Genomic DNA, 6,939 nt, shown 5'->3' with positions numbered 1-6,939 from the left:
TCAGTGCACCCATTCACGCTTGTGTGAGTTAGCTACACTCTACGCCTGTACGAGTATGTGTGCTGTGGGTGGTGGCTAGTGGGTGGTGGACTCCTCCCTGTCCAGTCTGCAGCCTCGTTTCGCCTGGTTATTCTCGGCACATGCAGCAGCGCACTTTATCAATTTTATGTCGACTATAATTGCATTAAATTGAGTTTCTGCCAGCGAGCCGAGCCGCATGCCACGCCCTGCCCCCCTCCCCCTCGCCCGATTCCCGATTTCAGATTTCGCAGCCGCTGCTCTGCATATATTTACATGGCCATATTAAAAAGTTGCCTGCAAATGAAGTTATTGTTTAAAACGGGCGGCAACAAATTTATGAGCTTGAGAGGCACCGTAAGTGAGTTGGCATTAAAGCAATCTGCCGGAGACACTCCTGCAGCAGGTTCCAGCTTCCAGCTTCCATCTTCCAGGCTCCTGGTTTCTGGTCCACAGGGGGCGTGGCCTCGCACGGCAAGGAAGCGAATTTATTGATTCGGCAAGGCGACTGGCACACGACGAACATGACACCGCATGAAAATCTGACAACCGACGGGGCAATAAGTAATTGAAGGCATCGTGGCATCGTCCTGTGCCAGGACCTCCTCGGTGGGCGTGGCACACACATCAAATGACAAACGAGTTGCCGCTGCATTATTGAATTAAACGCAAAGGACACCTCCTCGGCTGGTTAATAAGCCAGGCGGATCGCCAATTTATTGGCCATTGTATCTGCCCATGTGCAGGCTGTTGGCATTGGACTTCGGCAAAGTTCGCAGCTGAGGGTCTTAAAAGTTCCCGGCTGCCGCCTGCACTGGGGGAAAAAGTGAGTGCTTTCCTTTGAACGGCCACTTTCCGAAACTTGAATCCCATGGGCCAGTGTCCACGAACATCAAGTGTTTGGACAAGGGTGCCATTTCAATTTGCCACGACAGGTACGGCATTTATTTATATCTTTCGCTGGATGAAGAGGGTATAGGGATACCCCAATACCGCCAATGTGTGCAGGGTAATGTGGGGCTTAGTCTTTAAACGTAGTACCAATTTTGGTGTATTTTCGGAGATGGGAATAACTTTCCATATTTTAGGCAGCTTATTTATCTGGTGCTCTGTCCTGGGAAACACAAATATTTATTAAACATTTATTATGCAAGATATTGCCGTGCGTTAGAAGAAGTTTAGCCAGGGAAGTCCACTTTAAATTTGGCTGCATGAGTGCTGTGTGCACCTTTATGATTGTAGATAGATACGTACTTGCCCCCCTTTTTGGCGCAGTGCCTGCGGAAGATGGCCAGTGCTAAAAGCTCCATCCACCAGTTTGGGCCTCCAATTGGGCCACTACGATCCGGAGACCAGCAATTTCAGAGCTGGTAAGCAGTTGCTTTGACTAATTTGCGCCGGCCCCCGATTGCGGCCCGTATTTAAATGAATTTCCCCACCATAGTTCTCAACCTCGTCCTCGTTCTCGTCCTCGTTCTCGTCCTCAGTTCGTTCGTCCTTTTGCTCATCGCCGGCGTTATAACGGTCTATTTAATTGTAGCCAAGACAGAGGCAAACGGATGGCTCGGGCCGCCTGAATTTTGTGTTTGTAGCCATCTAATGAAGTTGCCCGCAGTGGAGAGCTGGTGAAAAAATAAAGGAGCAGAAAGCGGCTGAAAAAGACGCACACGGCGCAATGGGAATGGAAATGGGCCATGGAACGGAATGGGGAATGGGAATGGGAATGGGAATGGGGATTGGGATGTAGATGTAGATGGAGATGGAGCAGAGAATGGGTCTAGGCCAACAGCAGTTGCCTAGGACCCTCATTTATTTTCACTTTAATCAAAGTGTATGGCAACGAGGCAACAACGATGACGAAGCGGCTCCGACCGCAGATGCTCGATGCTCCACGCTCCAAGCTCCCAGCTCCACGTTCCACGTTCCACGCTTCTCGATTCACGGGAAAAACGGAAAAGTGGAAGAGCACGATGGAGGGCGGGGGCTGCGAAAATCGGGGAAGGTGGCTGCTGATGGAGGAGGCTGAACAAATTTGGCTTGGCATGCCCAAAAGAATTTTAAAGCGTAAAATAACAAAGACCGAACGACGGGCAAACCAAAGGCATAGCCATAGCCATAGCCATATCCGCCTGTTTCCTTTCCAGCAAGAGCAAGGATAAGACCGAGCGGAGAAAGTAGTTGTGTTTTAATGCGAGCACCGTGCTACACGTTATCCTTTCAGGCTGGAAACAAAAGCAAAACCCACAGAGATTGGACTTTGCCTGCTCCCGTTCCTGCTCCTGCACCATCTGCCCCCGCTAAATGGAAAAAGTAAGCTAATTAGTTAATGAAAGATATTTTCCTTTGTTCGAGAGCGAGCCGCAACGTCCTTTGGCGAACTGCACGAAGCGAAACGGGCACGACTAAGATACCGAAATTGATTTCACGGGGGACTCCCCTTTATGCCTCCATTGTTGTGGCGCCTCGACCCACTCGTCCACCTTTGGCCACCCAACTCCGCTGCAGAGAAAGAAAGATGCGTTCCGAGTGTGGAGGGAAACCACATCAATAGGCCGTGAAACTCGACTGAGTATTTGACTTCCGACGAAAAGTCTGTGTAATCTTTCATGGCATTCAGGGAAGGAATTCTATCAAGAACTCTTACTGAAATAAGAAGGTGGGAATTGCACATAATATTATTGAACGAGTCATCTTCAAATTCTTTCCACTTTACTTGAAACTTCCCGAGCAGCAGCCTAATAAAACATTTTTTTGGCATTTCTGTGAAAGGAATTTAATGCCGATTAGGAATCCACCGTAAGACAGCCCTTTTCCGCACTCTTCAAGTGCTTTTGCGTCCTTTCAAAATTACAAACGCTCAGACCTCAAGTCCTTCAAAATTTTTGCAGGTGCAGAGAAATTGTTGCCTACTTTGCGGGTCCAGCGAAGTTGGCCGTGTGTAGGCGTAGGCATCTGTAATATATGTAAAGTGCAGACCCTGGGCACACAGCTCCCTTCCCCCTCCCCCTCCCCCTGCCACGCCCCCTTGCCACCGCTCTCGGGACGCCCTTTTCGCTGCCACGTCAATTGTGGAGCTGGGGCCTTTGTTTGGCAATTTCGCCCCGTTCGCTGCTCATTTTGCGCTTTCTTTTCTTCCTTTGTGCCCCAATGCATAATTCTGCTTGCCTGCCCCGCATTTTCCCCTCATTTCCCCCGCATTGCCCCCTCATTTCCCGCGCTTTCCCTCGCATTTCCCTTGAAAAATCCCTGTGGGTGGCTGACCAGTGTCCAGCACTTTGTTGCGCTTTCTGCTCGCTGGTCAGCGGCCCGTGAGCTCTATGCCCTTTTGTGATGCAAAATTGTTTTGCTTGAATAAATCATAAGCTTAAAGCACCGCAGTTTAAAGTCAGCTGGCAATGTCCTTCGACGTCCTGGCCATCTTTTCTCGGCCATTCGACGCAGATTAGGTGCAGGAGAAATGTCCCGCAGGTCGACTGCTTCTCCACTCATTACACACCCTTCAACCCTTTAAAGTGAAATGGTACTCCAGATCCCTCAGCTGGTCGAGTCAACAAAGTGGTCTCTGTCTCCTAACTCTACAGTTGTGGAGTGGAGTGATTTCTTTTACTCTTACAGGTCATTTAAATTGCTTTTTTGGTACTCATTCCACTTGCAAAAAAACTATAACTTTGGTATATGTTGCAATTATAGATAATAAATATCTACTTGATTGCGAGATACAGATAAGCAAATGAGTACTGACATAATCTGGTCAATAGTTTTTAATTTCTTACAAAGGAAGTAACCTCATACTGCGTACTATTTTCGACTCGAGCCTACTATAGATATCATAGTATTGATTTGGCTACCCTTCTAATGGGTTTTCCCATGACTTCCTGACTCCAAGACTCTTCCTTTTACTTAATGTTTGAAATGGATTAACCCACATATAGTCTCGATTTGCATAGAGTCTGGCGAGTCTGGCTTGTGGGCCGTCACTTAGGTGGACATCCGCAGTGATAAAAGCCGTCCAAGTTCCTTTTCGGCTGACAAGTGTGCGAGTGTGGCTGCTGGGAGTCTGTTATCCTTTTCCGCTCAGATTGCTCGGCGAGGTTGGCTTTTCTTTGCCTGTTCCACTTGCCGGTTCTGCGACTCACTGTCTGTGCTCAATTTGGACGCACTTTACTTTTTCTGCATTAGAAAAAAATCATGGGGGAGAAGAAATAACAGGACATGACAGCCTCCTGCCGAGCCCTGCAGAAAATTGAGCGTGCAATTTGGCTTTTCTTTTCAATAATTTTCCATTAGACAAGAATACGAAGCACGCAGAAAAAAAAAACACAAAAAACACAACAAAAAAACAACAATAAAAACCGACAATAGAGAGGGGAAAAATCGAATGCGTTGGCAAAAAAGGGGCAACCGCCTGGCCAATGGCGGTGTGAATGATGATGCAGGGTTGCCGGGGGAATCCACGGGGTAGATGACTTGCTCACACTCACACACACACACACTCACTTCTGTCCCCCGTGTTCGCAAGTGTGTGTCCGTATTTCTATATATATACATATATATATATGGGGGATATATATATACTTGTATAGCAACGATGCGAACGAGGATGACGACGATGTGGCCGACGACGACGACACTTCTGGTTCAGTGAAGCATAAGAAATTCTCGAATGAATCGCTCTGTTGACGCTTGAGTAGACTTGAAGCGATAAGCGGTTTTTGTCCCATATACAAAAATATATCTAGTCGCGATTCCCTTTGTCTACCGGCCCCTGGTATCCTAGTGTTCTAGTATCCTCGTATCCCGGTATCCTGCCACCCAGCACCCTACCATCAATCTGGTGCACCCATTCAGACAATAACTTAAAGCTTGGGCGAGGGCTTCCGATTTGCTTGGACAAATTCCGAATCGGTCTGCGCTTAACCCCAGAGAAAAGGTTTCTTTGACCCCTGATGGAGGGAAACTTGCACTTCAGCGATGCCCGAGATACAAACAGCTCGATGGAATCTGTATGTAATGGGAAGCCATGGTAAAGCCATCTTTTCAGTGGGACCTCACTGCTAATTGTGCTTAAAGTCCCGGGGCTGAAAAGTCACAAGGCTTAAAATATGACGGGCCCACGCTGCGTATACGCTATGCGATGGTCTCCACGCGAATCGCTCATACGCCCCGTTGCCGCGGCCCTGGGCACGAACCCAAAACCATTCCGCGCCCTCCTTGTGCTTCGCCGCTCCAGAACGCCGTCCTAATGGAATTAATCAACTGTCATGCTGATGTCGCACAAATGTAAAAAGTTCCTCTGGCGGTTGGCGACGGTGTTGTCGCTCCTGTTCATTGGCACTAGTGTCAGATGTTTAAAGTTTCGGACAGCGGAGCCGCCGCATAACTAGTTAACAAGCATTTGCCGCAGGGCCTCGCAGGCGATTGCACGCGACAGGACGAAAGGACGACAGGGGGACAGGGGGACGGGGGGACAGAGGGACAGGAAGATGCGAGGATAGGACGACAGGGCAGCCTGAGGACGAGGCATTACGATACAAGGACGACGATGCCCATTAAATTGTTGATCTTGGCCAGGCGACAGCATCTGTTCAATACCGCAGGCGACACATAGAAGGCAGCACACACACACACACTCGCACACACACACACACACACACACTCGCACATATGGACAGTGGCAGGACCCGTTTTTGGTGTCGTGATTCTTTTCGCCCCTGGGGCAACATGTGTCTATGTCTACATGCCTCCGTGTGTGTTCGTGTATCTGTGCCATCCTGCTATCCTGCCATCCTGCTATCCTGCCATCCTGCTATCCTGCCATCCCGGTCGGGCTAAATCTGAAACCAATTTGCTTACCGTCCCCGCCGCCGCAGCCGCCTGCATTCTATTTCAGCGCAGCCATTGCCACTCAATTTGAATTATGGGCACGGGTCAAAGCTATGGAAAATGTGATATCGTGGCTCCCCCGAGGCGAGCCATCGCGTTGCCATCGGAAGAACGGAAGCCAATGGGTTAGTTCTGTGCTGTTTCCTTGTCCTGGATGCTCCTATCGTGGGCAACAGTATCCGTAAGAGGCCCACCTGTGTTTTATATAGCTCATGTACATATACTTATAGTTTGTAGGCAAGAAACTTGATTACATTACTTAATTGTGCACCCCTATACATACAGTGCAGTAATTATCACATTCATTGATTAATCCTTCAAGTCAACTCAATTGCTGTACAATCCTTTGGATTACGCCCTTCTTAAGAACATTAAAGACTTAAACGGCACTTCAGGCTGGCAGTGCAATGTGAGAACTGGGCAGGCAAATATACTTATTAATAGGACGAACCCAAGGGTCTGGAGTGGGTCCAAGGAGCCGCAGGGGTTGTCCCCACCGCGTTCCGAATCTCGGCCATGTGTGGTGGCTTGGCCTTGGCACCCAGCTCCTCCAGCTCCTCCAGCTCCTCCTGCTCCTCCCGCTCCTCCTGCTCCTCCTGCTCACCCCTTCCAAAAACGGCGCTAAGCGACTTTCGCCCTACTTTGCCCCACTTTCCTCCGACCAGCTCTCCTCACCCCCCGACCACACGCGACTCTCCACGATGGCGTTGAAAATAATTACACTTGCTGATTTATTGAGTGTCGTGTGGTGCGGCGGCCAGTGGGGAAAGTGGGGAAATGGGGAGAGTGGGAAAAGTGAGAAAAGTGGGGAAATGCCTTGCACTGGCCGGATGTTGTTAATGAGGCACGACATTGGCTGGGATTGCTCGGATTGGATTGCAGTGGCCACGTCATATTATAAGCGCCCCAAGGTTGAGTGGGGTCAAGTGATTAGACCCACTCTGGCCACGACCAGGCAGTGAGTAATTGCGACTGCCGGCCAAAAGTAACTGGAACCAACCACTGCGACCCAATCCCGCCGATATTGGTGCGGAAATG

Source organism: Drosophila teissieri, chromosome X (assembly GCF_016746235.2).
Source record: "Drosophila teissieri strain GT53w chromosome X, Prin_Dtei_1.1, whole genome shotgun sequence".
In the NCBI taxonomy this organism is placed as follows: Eukaryota; Metazoa; Arthropoda; class Insecta; order Diptera; family Drosophilidae; genus Drosophila; species Drosophila teissieri.
This window is presented reverse-complemented; position numbering follows the sequence as displayed.